This window comes from Myotis brandtii, unplaced genomic scaffold (assembly GCF_000412655.1).
Source record: "Myotis brandtii unplaced genomic scaffold, ASM41265v1 scaffold115, whole genome shotgun sequence".
NCBI lineage: Eukaryota > Metazoa > Chordata > Mammalia > Chiroptera > Vespertilionidae > Myotis > Myotis brandtii.
The window spans coordinates 18,652,150-18,667,240 of NW_005353967.1; positions in this window are offsets into that span (position 1 = coordinate 18,652,150).

A 15,091-nucleotide genomic window follows, 5' to 3' on the forward strand; every position below is an offset into this window, starting at 1 on the left:
GTGAATATAATAGAACCAGGGGCATGGAAAGGGAGTGGACTGACAATTCTTGGGGGGAAAGGGGTGTGGGGGTGCAGGAAGAGACTGGACAAAAATCATACACCTATGGATGAGGACAGTGGGAGGGATAAGGGCAGAGGGTGGGGTGGGAACTGGGTGGAGGAGAGCTATGGGGGGGAAAAAAGAGGAACAAATGAAATAATCTAATCAATAAAGATTTAATTTAAAAAAGAAAGGAAGAAAGAAAGAAAGAAAGAAAAGACTGGAGACCCAATTTTAGAAGAGAAAGGAGGGTGGTGGTGGAATAATGGAGTAACCAGCACCAAGCCTGGTAGGCCATGTCTTGGCAGAGTACCATGTCTGCCTCTTTGTTTCCAGAATTCTGACCACACACACACACACACACACACACACACCCCTCCACCTCGCCCTACCTATAAGCACCATTCCCTATCTCCCTAACCCCCTTTGGTGTACTACACACCAGTCACCTTTGCCTCATGAAAATTCATAAAAGAAATACCCACCCTAATTCAAGGCCTTTACACATGCTGTTTTCTTTCCCCTGAATGCTCTTCATTCTTCCCATGGCTGGCTTCTTTTCAGTTTTCCAGATCTCAGTTTAAATCCCCCTGCCCCCAAGGTTGTCCTTACCCCTCTAAATAGGCCCAGTGGTTACCTTCCATCCCAGCACCTTGTTACTGCCCCACAGTGTTAATAACTGAGTTAATTAAGCAAGTGCTTGTTTGTTGTTTGTCTCTCCCATTATAAGGTAAGCTCCCTAAGGGCAGGGAAATGTCTGTTTTGTGCCCAGAATACAATAGGTGCTTAATATGTATTGACTAGTTGCTCAAGCCAAATCATCCCTTTATATTACCCCCACATCCAATGCAGTAGGCCTTCTTGGCTCTACTTTCAAGTGTATCCCCAAATCTGCCCCCATTTCTTGCCACCCTTACTGCCACAGACCCATCTACCACTGGCTGGCACCTTGAATAACATCCTCCTCCTCCTTTACTTCTGCTCTTGCTGCCTTCAAGCTACTCTCCCCATAGCAGGCTGGTTATGTCACAATTTTGCTGTAAACTTCTTATGACACATAATCAACTCTAAAGCCCTTGTCATGACTTATAAGACGCATGTGACCAGGCATCTGTTCCCTTTTGGACCACATCTCCAAACGCTCTTCCCTCTCCCACTTTTTTCCAGACCTCTTTCCTACTGCTCCAAATCCCAGGCACCCCCAGGGCCTTCCTATTGGCTTTTCTTTGTGTCTGAAATGCTTTCTAGCTACCCCTGTGAAAGCCCTCCCCTAAAAAGCCTATTACATATGGAATCCTGCCTGCGCTGCCACAGACTACTCCTACAAACTATCTTTTTAACTATAAATGTGTTTAATTATAAACACATTTTATACTGTATTTTAAAAAATTTTTATTTTGTGAATAAATAATGATGTGGTTCAGAATTCTAAAATTAGACAGAAAGGGAGAAAAGTCTCTTACTCCTGTCCCAAAGCCACCCAGCTCCTCTCCACACAGATGACAAAAATTGCTGTTTTGTGTGTATGCTCCCTGATAAAGTGTAAGCATGCAAACAAAAATTTACATGTATGTGTATCTATAAGTTTATCCTTTTTAAACCTTTTTATAAGCATACACTATGTATGTATGTGTCACCTATCCAATCTATCTTTTTATGTGCTTTTTTATCAAATGGTAGCATACTTGAAAACAGACACAAAACTTGAGCCAAATTAAGCAGAGATAAGGTTGAATCATATATAAGTGTTTATTCCAATAATGCCGGCAGTATGGAGAGAGCAGCAGGTCATCCTGTAAATTCTGCTCTAACCTCCCCTACTAGCTGCCTGATTATCTATATTCACTGAGTGGCCAGATTATTATGACCGGCCAGATTATTATGACCACCCCATCAGTACTTCATTGACACTTCCAAAAATACTGAATATTGAAAACTTCCTAAGCAAATACTCTCAAGGTCTTATTATTATTATTATTTGCATAACTAATTCACTTCATTGTACTGATGGGGTGGTTATAATAATCTGGCCAGTCATAATAATCTGGCCACTCAGTGTATATAAAAGGCTAATATGCAAAGTGTCCTCTCAGGAGTTTGACCGACCTGGAGTTCGATTGCTTGCTATGACGTGCGCTAACCACCAGGGGGAAGTGCGGAATGAAGGAAGGCCCTGGCCAGCAGCTGGAAGCCCCTGATCAGCCCTGATTGGTGGCCAGGCCTAGGGACCCTACCTGTGCACAAAGTTCATGCACTGGGCCTCTAGTATATGGATAAGGAAGAAAGGCTATATGCCAAGGGAGAGTGGGGCAGGATAAGGGCTGCAGGGTCCATGGTCTGTGTGTCTCCTTCCATGAACTTGAAGACTGATAACAAGGTAATTTTCTTTTTTTAAAAAATTTTTGTCATTGATTTCAGAGAGTAAGGGAGAGGGAGAGTGAGATAGAAACATCAATGAGGAGAGAGAATCATCGTTCAGCTGCCTCCTATATGCCCCTAACTGGGGATTAAGCCACAATCTGGGCATGTGCCCTGACCAGGAATCGAACCATGACCTCCTGGTTCACAGGTCGATGCTCAACCATCAAGCCACAGTGGCCAGCAGAGCAATTTTCTATGATGTTAAAAACAGCTCTGCCATTCCTGTGACTGGAGAATGGTCAGCATTCCTGAAGGAAACTCCTAGAGGGGGTCAGGGTCCAGGTATAGGGAACCAAATCAAAGCATCTCCTGTCCTTTGTCTGTTCTCAAAATGTATTTTCTTTTCTGAGTAATGTATCCATCTGGGCTCTGAGGCATCTTTTATCTTTTTATAGCTCTGTTTTTCTCCTTGCAACACAGCCTCCAGTTTCCCAGGGCCTGTAAGAAAACCTCTTATCTATAATTAGTAAGGTGAATAATCATTAAAAAATTGTGGTGCTATTCTTGTTGCATGCCCTTCCCTCTATCATACTTACATATACTATCTCATACTTTGTTTCTGTTTTCTTCTTTTGAACTTAACAGCTTAATTTATATAACTTTTCATATCAGTATGTAAAGAGTTTTCTTATTCTTTTCTGCAGCTGCATATTATTCCTTTGCATGGATGTCTCATAATTTATTTAACTCATCCCCTATTGATGAACATTTAGGTTATTTCCAATCTTTTGCCATTAGAAATGATTCTGCATCATTTTTCACACATGCAAATATATCCATAGACCAAATTCCTAGAGTTGGGAGGCAGCACTGGGACAAAGTGTTTGTGGCAAATTGTTATCCACAGAAGTTGTGCCAATTTACATAACTGTATAAGAATGCCTGCCCTGGCTAGATGGCTCGGTTGGTTGGAGCATCAGCCCGTACAGCAAAAAGTTGCAGGTTCAATTCCCAGTCAGGGCATATACCTAGGTTTTGGGTTTGATCCTCAGCCTGGGTATGGCTGGGAGGCAACTGATTAACATTTCTCTCTCACATTGATGTTTCTCTCTCCCTCTCTTCCTTTTTCTTTTTCTAAAAATCAATTAAAAAAATATCCTTGGTAAAGTAGCAGGATACCAAATAAATATCCAGAAGTCAGTTGCATTTTTATACACCAATAATGAACCATTAGAAAGGGAAACTAAAAAAAAAAAATCCCATTTACAATTGTTTCAAAAAGAATAAAATGCCTGGGAATAAATTTAACCAAGAATGTAAAAGACCTGCACTTAGAAAATTATAAGATACTAAAGAAAGAAACTGAAGAAGATACAAATAAGTGGAAGCATATACCATGTTCATAGATAGGAAGAATTAACATCATTAAAATGTCCACACTACCCGAAGCAATCTACAGATTCAAAGCAATTCCCATCAAGACACCAATGGCATATTTCACAAAACTAGAACAAATATTACAAAAATTTATATGGAACCACAAAAGACCCTGAATAGCAACTGCTATCTTGAGAAAATGAAGTTGGAGGAATCACCCTACTTGATACCAAACTATACCAAGGCCATAGTAATTAAAACAGCATGGTACTACTGGCATAAAAACATATAGATCAATGAAACAGAATAGCCCAGAAATAAACCCACACTTTTATAGTCAATTAATATTTGACAAAGGAGGCAAAAACATATAATAGGGTAAAGATAGTCTATTTAATAAATGTTGGGAAATTGGACAGATACATGCAAAAAAAAATGAAACTAGACAACCTTCTTACACTGAATACAAGAATAAACTCAAAATGGATTAAAGGCTTAAATGTTAGACTCAAAACCATAAGAATCCTCGAAGAAAAGAGGCAATAAAATCTTGGACATTTCTTGTAGCAATATTTTTTTCTGAAAAATCTCCTTGGGCAAGGGAAACAAAAGAAAGAATAAACAAATGGGACTACATCAAACTAAAAAGTTTTTGCACAGCAAAGGAAATCACCAACAAAATGAAAAGACAACCTACTGAATGGGAGAACCAATTGGCCAATATATCTGATAAGAATTTAATATCCAAAATTTATAAAGAACTTATAAAACTCAACACTAAAAAAAAAAAATCCAATAAAAAAATGGGCAAGGATCTGAATAGACACTTCTCCAAAGAGGACATACCGATGGCCAATAGACATATGAAAAGATGCTCAATGTCACTAATCATCAGAGAAATGCAAATTAAACCACAATGAGATATCACCTCACACCTGTCAGGATGGCTAACATTAATAAATCAACAAACAAGTGTTGGTGAGGGTATGGAGAAAAGGGAACCCTTGTGCAGTTGGTGGGAATGCAGATTGGTGTAGCCATTGTTGAAAACAGTATGAAGTTATCTCAAAAAATTAAACATGGAACTGCCTTATGACCCAGCCATTCCACTTTTGGAAATATATCCAAAGAAACCTGAAACACTAATTGAAGAGAATATATGCACCCCTATGTTCATTGCAGTGTTATTTAAAATAGCCAAGATTTGAAGTGTCCTTCAGTAGCTGAGTGGATAAAAAAAGCTATGTGACAATGGAACACTATTTGGCCATAAAAAGGAAGAACATCTTACCCTTTGTGACAGCATGAATGGACCTGGAGATCATTTTTCTAAGTGAAATAAGCCAGTCAGAGAAGGACAAAGTAACATGATTTCACTCACATGTGGAATTTAATTGACAAACTGAACTAACAAGCAAAATAGAGACAGACTCATAGAGAGCAGGCAGACAGCTCTGGTTGTGTTTGTGTGTGGGGTTGTGTTTGGGGATGGTGGTGGAGGGATTGAGCAAGAAAGAAAAAAGGAGAAAAGAACTCATGGATGAAGACAACAGTGTGGTGATTGCAGGGGCATGGGGAGGTGGCAGAGGGTATAGTGGAGATAAATGGTAATGGAAAATAAAGTAAAAGAGAAAAAATAAAACAAAGCATATCTTCAGGTGAGGATTTTTTAAAAAGCCTATTTTTTCACACCTTGTGTGTTCTAAAACTCATGGATCTCAGTTAGTATGCATTTCTATTACTATAGGGTTGAGTATTTTTTCTTATGTTTAAAAACCACTATTTCCTTTTTCTGTTCTTTTTTCTATTTGGATATGGATCTTATTCTTATTGATTTTCTGAAATCTATATACAGTAGGAAAATAATGATTTGTATATATGAGTCACAAATATTGTTTTCTCAGTTTGATCTTTGTCTTTTGACTTTGATTGTGGTATTATGTAATCTGATTTATCAATCTTTTTTCATGTGGCTTCTGGGCCTCATATGGTTTCTTCATTTTAAAAATTGAAGTCTTGAATCTATTTGAATTTATCCTTAGTAAGATATAGGTATGAACACAACTTTGGTCTCTTTATCTCACATTGCTATAAATTATTTGTCTCCACAGCTCTAAGTGATACCTAAAATGATATTACATAGCTATGTGTTTGTTGTTTATCACAAGATCACACTAGGGCAAGGACCTTGGCCATTTTTGTTTTCACTGTATCTCTAACAAGTCTTTGGGACATAGTAGATGCTTGATGAGTATTCAGAGAATAAAGTGGGTGTGTCAGAGAGCTACAATCACAATAATGCACCATGAGAAACCACCTCAAAACTCAGAGGCATATAACAAGAATTCTTCTTCCCAGAGATTCTGATTTAATTAGTCTGGGATGCAAACTGAACATCTTGGATGTTTTGCGCATGCGTGAGTGTGTGTGTGTGTGTGTGTGTGTGTGTGTGTGTGTACTCCCTAGGGGACTTTTATGTGCAGCAATGTTTGAAAAACCTTTATTTTAGATAATATTCTAACAGATTATATCAAAGTTTTGAGTTGGGCGGTTATGATGCTACTAGAGGCCCAGTGCACGAAATTCGTGCACTGGAGGGGGGGTGTCCCTCAGCCCGGCCTGCACCCTCTCCAATCTGGGACCCCTCAGGGGATGTCCGACTGCCGGTTTAGGCCCGATCCCTCTCACAATCCAGGACTGCTGGCTCCTAACCACTCACCTGCCTGCCTGCCTGATTGCCCCTAACCGCTTCTGCCTGCCAGCCTGATCACCTCCTAACCGCTCCCTTGCCGCCTGATTGACACCTAACTGCTCCCCTGCCGGCCCGATTGCCCCCAACTGCCCTCCCCTGCAGGCCTGGTCCCCCCCAACTGCCCTTTCCTGCCGGCCATCTTGTGATGACTTGGGGGTGGCCATCTTGTGACATGGGGGTGGCCTCTTGTGATGATGTGGGGGCAGCCATCTTGTGACAACATGGAGGCGGCCATCTTGTAATGACATGAGGGTATGAGGGTCAATTTGCATATTACCTCTTTATTATATAGGATTATCTGAACCATAGAAATGAGGGAACTGAGAGATTGGAAAGTAAAGTAGAACTTGGATTATATTTACAAAGAACAAAAAAGTGAAAATTTTATAACCACACAGGGATTTAATCAACATAAGCAGTCAAGCTATAGAATTCAGGTTCCAATGTGAAGAATAATACTACATTTATCTCATGGAGAGGGGAGGACTCCTTGTTAAATGATTCAGAGCTCCAAAATATTAAGGATTTATAGAAAGTTCATGTCACAGTGATATATATTATCAAATATATTGAGGAGGAAATTGGCATTTTCTCTTATTATGAGATATTCGCAGGACAACCCTGTAGTGTTAGCCCAACAATATCTGGGGTATCATCATATTCCTTCTTCGGAGTGGCAGATGAAATTGAAAGAGGGTACCTGGCCAGTGTTGCTCAATGGTTGAGCATCAACCTATGAACCAGGAGGTCACGGTTTGATTCCCTGTCAGGGAACTTGCCCAAGTTGTGGGCTCGATCCCCAGTAGGGGACATGCAGGAGGCAGCTAATTTACCACTAATTATTGTGAGGCAGGAGGTCACTTGATTGGTATGGAAAACAAGAGGGCTTTATTTCATTGAACTGAAACACAGAACAGTTAATACTTAGGGGGGAGAACTGTAAAATTTATGCCAGTTCTTAAAATTCACACTGTGCAGCTCTTGTTCATTTTTTTTTTTCTGACTCAAATCCCCTTCTATGGTTCACTGGGGGTTTTTCTTTATAAATATCAGAATGACTTCTAAACACCCACTGACTCAAAACTATTATAATACAGCAGCCCAGAAGTGATCAATGATTCTCTCCCATCATGTTTCTATCTCTCTCTCCCTCTCCCTTACTCTCTGAAATCAATAAAAAGATATTTTTAAAAAAGAAATGAAAAGAGGGTGATGACTATATATTGTTCTTTGGCAAGGTGTTGCCAAGATCCCTGGACTTCTCCGTCAAAGACAGGCTATATTAACAAATCCCTTGCCTCAAGCTTCTCTGTTTAGAAGCTCGACTTGATTGATCTTCTGACATATTGCCTCCATAGATAAATTGGGGAGAAACTTCTCTCTTTGTAATTTATGTAAAGAGAAAGAAATTTATGAATGGATGTCACCATAGGGCCACAATACCAGGGAAAGTAAGAAATCAGAATTCTCCTCCCTTACCACTGGAACAGCCCTTTGGTTGTCATGCAGGGGCTTGGCCAATCTCTGGAGTCCAATACTGTTTATGTTGAAGAGTAGGTAATATAGACTATTACTTAATATTGTGAATTATGAATAAAGGGGGAGAAACCCTGAGGCTACTATCTTTCCTTTGGGTCCTAGGACCATCTCATTGTGATCAGAAGAATCAAAGTGCTGTCTAGCCAGAGGAGTCATTGCTAATCACGGCAAGTCCTAAAATAACTGTGTGTTTTGAGTGGCATCTAGTACTCAACAGGCACTTAATAAATATTCACTAATAACATTAGGCCACTCAGCACCAAGCAGGAAGAGAAGGCTATTTTTTGTCTTGTTTTATACTTGGGTAATTGATAAAAATAATTGCAAAGCTTTAAATGTTTAGCAGTGATTAGTTAAAACCATCACCTCAAAGCCCTTCCCACTTTGATAAACTCATTCCCATGAAAATACTCAGAACCTGAGGAACAGCAGGGAAAGAAGCCAATAAAAGCAGCTCAAAGAGTTTTACATTATCTCCATAAGCTATCTAATCTAGCCATTTTGAATGATCTATGTAAATTAATTACACTTTTTAATTAGGTGGTCTTTTAGCTTGCATATTGAAGTTTACCACTAATTATTGCGAGGCAGGAGGTCACTTGATTGGTATGGGAAACAAGAGGGCTTTATTTCATTGAACTGAAACACAGAACAGTTAATACTTAGGGGGGAGAACTGTAAAATTTATGCCAGTTCTTAAAATTCACACTGTGCAGCTCTTGTTCATTTTTTTTTTTCCTGACTCAAATCCCCTTCTATGGTTCACTGGGGGTTTTTCTTTATAAATATCAGAATGACTTCTAAACACCCACTGACTCAAAACTATTATAATACAGCAGCCCAGAAGCCTACATTTTGCATCCCTAATGCTAGGGGGAGAAAAACCCACTCTTTTGATATTAGTTACATTAAATGCTGTTTAATTGCCAGTGCAGCTGTTTCCAGATGTGACTTTATTTTGTTTCTGCCAGCCAGACAGTCTGTGATTTTCATTAACTTCATCATCTTAAAAAACACAGTAATAAGAACAATAAATCCTACAAAAGCTAAAGCTCTACTTTATGCTAAGCAGAACAAAGTAATCTTTAATAAAAAATATATAATAGTCATTGTAGTGAACAGACTACATTTAATATCTTTAAAATATTTCTGAATGACATTTTATGGCTCTTTGCCTCATCTAATCTTGTGCCATGCACCAGGATCCCAAATTTCCATTCCTTTCCCGCATTTTAGTGACCCATGCTATCCAACAGTGGATCAGTGGGTGGGGAGTTATGCAAGAAGCATTTGCTGATTTAATGCAATCCTTAGAAAAATCAGGATTGCTAATTAAAAACCACAGAGTGAATAAAAGTCTTGACCCAGAGGAATTCTCCTATCTGCCACTCAGAAGGGCTCTCATTTTCATGCTGGCACACACACATCATCACAGTCCTGGGAGTTCAGTTAATCTACTGCTGGTCGCGTTTCCTCCTGGGCCAAGGGCTATGCTTCTGTGAGATGGCCTGCCCACCTCCCCAAAAGACATGGGCTTATTATTCTGGTCTCTCCATCCAGCTTTGCATTTTCAAATCACTTCAGACAGGGCAGTGTAATCAGAAGGTCACCAGCGTGGACATCAGGAGGCTTGTGCTGCACCTGGTTCTCTGCACAGAGAACTAGTTGACTGTGGTCAGCCCTTTCACTTCCCTGGTGGCTCCCACTTCCCTTATCTGTGAAATAAGAAACCATTTGTATCCATGTTCTCAAGTTCCTTCCACTTCCAATAGCTTCCAAGACTGCCACTGCTGAAGCTTTCATCACATTTAATGCATTGGGTATTTATCTACACAAATATAGAAAGCTCTTAAAAGGCAGGAATCAGATTTTATTCCCTTTCTTGACCCCCAGCACCTAAAGACTGAACATTGTAAAAGTGTAACAAATATTTATTGAATTAATGCGACAGTAAAAATCAAGACCGTGAAGTACTACATTTCATTGACAATAATAGTAGTAGCAGCAGCAAACTTTTTCTTTTAAGCACATACTATATGCTAGGCATTGTGCTAAATACTTCATATGGTTTGTCTCATTTAATTGAAGGAGATGAGCTCATATTTCCTTTTCCCCACTGCGGTAGCCACTGCTAACTATAATCCATTCACATATGGATTTGTCCCTACCAGTAGAACCTCAATTTTGCTTGGGGCAGCAACATAAATGTTAGAAAAAATGACCTCCTGTATATACCCTTGCTTTTTGGAGTAAACCATATGGCCCAGTTCTGGCCAATGGGATGTAAGCAGAAATCTATTGGGTAGAACTTCCAGGAAAGCTTTCATCTCCCAGATAAAAAGTGGAAATGTCTGTTAAAATTTGTTGTCATTTCACCTTCTCTTGCTTCCTGCCTGGCACTTGGACTCAATGGGTGCAGGCAGGTGCATCAGTTGTCTTGTTACCTGTGGACAAAGCCACGGGTAAAGGCTGGAAGAACAGACAGTGATATGGAGCCTGGACTCTTGGTGGCTTTCTTCAGTGGCTACATCAGCCCTATGCTGTGCCTCCAGACTTCTGGTTATATGAAAAAGCTAAATCTCCTAATATATACCTTGCCTACATTCCATCCTTAACAACATTATAATGGGTGTTTTCCCCACATGGAGTACTCCTGACCTTTGTTTTTATAAGTTCTAGCCTACTCACCCTCCTCCCACCAAGAGCCATATCACTCATGCCTCATCACAGGCTTCTTTATGACTCTCTACCTCAACTTTTGTTTGACCACTTCTTTATTAACTCTATTTCTCATTTTCTATACTTTTGATGCTCTGGCATCTGGGGTCTAGCTGACTAGGGAGAGACTGCCCCAATTTTTAAAAACAGCAAACAACTCACCAAGAGGTGTGACTTTCAAATGCAAACTAACCAATCCATACTTACACAAGCCCTTCCTCTGAACCACCTCCGTTATGTAGCTTTTACACCATAGGAAGCAACATTCATCTACTTTAATCACCCCAGTTCCAGACTGGACAACTATGGATCACCCCTACAGCCCAGAACCTCCAGAAATTATTTATGTTAGTTAATCCTAAGCCTACTCAGCTGCTTACCCCTCACCCATTCCTTCCCACAAAAAACACAATAAAATCTGGTGCCCATGCTTTCTCCTCATTCCTTCTGCCCTGGGCCTTCCCTATGTGGTCCTACATGGTGTGACATGTCCTCTCTTGGGAACTGTAAGCAACACACTATCTTATCAATGGCAACTGCCTTCTGATCTATTGGCCTCACCATACCCAAATAAATGAAAATCCCAGGTACATTTTAAACAACTTCCAGGAACATTACCCTACCTTCTTTGTCCATCTTCTCATGCCATAGGCCAAGATATACACAGCTAAAACAGGAAGAAGGTACTGTTTTTATTGCACTTGCTATTCTTATTCTATCTTCAATACTGCACTTGGTCACCATTGTCGACCATGGATTATAAACCCTTTAATTAGGAGTAATTATGGCCTCTTTTGACAGACTTAGTTTTTCCTTTGCAAAAGTCTACAATGTTAGATGCTTAGTTGAGGAGACAGGAAAAGCTAGGTAGACAGGGATGGGGACCATAGGGGGAGGGTGGGGAGGGGGAAAGGAATTAACCTGGGAACCCAATTAGGTGGAGTTACTAAAATGCTCCAACTGGGCAGGGAAGAAAGGGCATATGTGGGAGACATGAACTTTAAAATGTATGGATATTGCTAAGACAGACAGCATACAGATAACTAATCACAAGGCAGTGAGGCCAGCATATATAAAAAAATATGCACCTTTTCTCCCCTTCTTCCCCTTGGTGCAGGGCACAACGGATACCTGATGTTCTTGTTGCAAGGGAGCACATCCCCTGTGCCCATATGGCTTATGGCCATGTGGGACTCTACACATGGACTAATGGACTTTTCTTTTTCTTTTTGGACTAATAAACTTTAATTCATATGGATGTTCTCAATAAACTTTGCTCCCACTGTTTTTGTCCCTGACTTCATTCTTTGTTTTCTTGAGACAAGAACTCGGACTCAACATCCTACATTTTTGGTTTCATAGTGATGATATAATATACACTGGAAAATTAGTAAATTGGGCACGTGGATTCTTAGACTGTTAAAGCTGAAGGGGGGCTTTAGGAATCATCTAGAGACCAGACTCTATTCTAGTCTAAGATCTCCTGTGGTCTAGAGAGGTAAAGTGCCTTTTCCCTAGGCACACAGGGAGCCAATAAGATTAAAAAACATAGATAATTTAAATGAGTGACTTCCTTCTCTGTTGAGTACTTAGTACAAAGTCACAAAGCTGACCTTGGTCCTGCTCTCTCTAGGAGGAGAAAATAAAAAGCAGTAAATGACTAGAGCTCAGGTACAAATAGGGCTTCCAGGTAGAGATGCAGAAATTGACTACATGTGTTAATCTTCTCTTTTTACTAAAATCCCACTAAGAAAATGCTACATAATAAAAAAGGAATCAACCCACAAGGACAAGAACAGGATAGGAGATAACAGTAGATGAAAGATGTAAAAACAATTTCTAAAAATGAAAAGTAGAAAGAATAGTAGTAACTGACTTAGCAGAACAAAGGATAATATAATCTAAGTATTTATAGAGGCATCTAAGAGGAGAAGTGAGGCCCTTTGCCCTACAGCATGTTGTAGGATCTAAGGGTTGGATGAATTACATCCTTATTCCTATTCCAACGCTCAGTGGGTTCACTACCTCTACTTTGCCAAGAAAGAGGTTTATTCTCTAGAGAAACTGAACTCTATTTTATTTTTTCTCAATAGGTAAATGACTTTCCTAATTCCATTTATTTATTATCCATTCTTTACCACTAACTTGAAATGCCACTTCTATCAGATACTTAATTGATAAATACTTTGGGCTGGTTTGGGTTTTCTATTATATTGACTGATAGTTTACTCTTATGCTGGTTTAAATTCAGTAGTTTTAAGTTTCAATATCCAACTGTCTTACCTCCCACATTTATCCCCTCTTCTCCTTATTAATTCTCCATTTTCAAGTTTTCTTGGATGGTCTCATCATTTATTTTTCTCTATGTCTATAATTTTGATAATTGTGGCATTACACTTATATATTAATTTGTGGAGAATTCCCAGTTCTGAAATGTTCTCACTGTGTCTTAGATTTCCTATTTCCCTATACTCTCACTTCATAATATCAATTTAAAATTCTTTGTTAATTAGTTTCATCAATGTTTTTCTTCTAGCTTTTTCTTTTTATATTGAAGTTTTTTTACTCGGCTGAAATTTATTTTGGTGTGAGAGGTGAAAGAGATCCAGCTTTATTCTCCCCCCGCCCCCGCCCCCGCCAAATGGTTAGCCAGTTATCCCAAAGTGATTTATTAATCTACAGGGGTCTGAAGTAATCTTATCATATACTAAATTTCCAGATACATATTTGTGTTTGCTTTCTGGACTCTCTTCTCTTTGATCTTCTATTCTTTTACCATAGTTTAATTATTGCAACTTGACAGTTTTAAGTGAGCAAAGCTAGTTACCCTTCATCACTATAGTTTTTCATATGTCCTTTCCAGCCATTATTACCTGTTTAAAAACATTTTTCTAATTGGATTTGAGAATAATTTTCTAAAATTCCTTCTCCTCTCTCCAAACCTTGTATTCTATTTTATTGAATTTACAGATTGACATAGAGAGAAACCACATTTTGATAATATTAACTTTCCATAAATAGTACAAGTCATTTTTTAAAATGTCTTCTATGACTCACAGTAGCGGTTTACAGCAGGTCCTTGGGTTACATCGGAGATCTGTTCCTACAGTGAGATGTAACACGATTTTCGCCGTAAGTCAGAACCCCCCTACATAAGCACCTACATCACTCACATGGAGCACATACACAGCAGTAATGAAGTGAAACAGTAAAGAAAATATAAAAGAAAGATAACAATTCCTGACCTTTACTTGTGGTAAATAAATAATAAAAAACATAAAGCACAAAGAAAGATAATTCCTGACCTTTACTTGTGGTAAATAAATAATAAAAAACATAAAGCACATATGTACATACGTCGAAATGACGGAACTTTTTTTTTTTTATATAAATAAATGGGAGATGGCGAGGCAACCACGAAACGATGTTCGTCGAGTCTGACGGAACCCGAGGACTGTCTGTATTTTCCCATTATATTTGGTTATTGCTGGCATATAGAAAAGCTTTTGGATTCTATGTATTTCTATCACTTCAACTCAAACTAAGTGGTTTAAAAAAGCAGAAATTTATTGTCTCACAGTCTTAGAGGCTGAAAGTCCAAAATTTAGGTTTTGACAGCCATACTCTTTCTCAAGAGATCTAAGTGAGAATCTGTTCCTCCTAGTGTCACCTTGGTGTCCCTTGACTTGCAGCTGTATAATACCAATCTTGCCTGTTGTCATATGGCCTACTCCCTATCGTCACACTGTCTTATTAGGATATCAGTCATATCAGATTAGGGGCCTACCTTACTCTAGCAAGACCTCATCTTAACCAATACCTGCAAGGACCCTATTTCCAAATAAGGTCATATTCTGAGGTAGTGGGGGTGGGGATTTCAACACATCTTTTGGGGGGACATAATTCAACCCATAACAATTCTATATATTCATTTTGCAAGTACCCACTTTAATTTCCTCATTGCTTCTATTATTGTAAGGATGACAGACTCGTGTTTTCCTGATATATATCTTATCAACTGCATATGAAAATAATACCTTTTCCAATATTTTCATTTTTATCCTTTAATTTCATTGATCAGTACCTTATCACATAGCCAACAGGTACTCATCTTTAAAAGTTTTGCTTCATGCCCTGGTCAGATAGCTCAGTTGCTTGGAGCATCATCCTGATATGCCAAGGTTGTGGGTATACTCCCCATTAAGGGCACATGCAAGAATCAACCAATGAATGCATAACAGGGTAGAACAGATTGATGTTTCGCTCTCTCAAATCAATAAATTAAAAAATAAAAATTTTGCG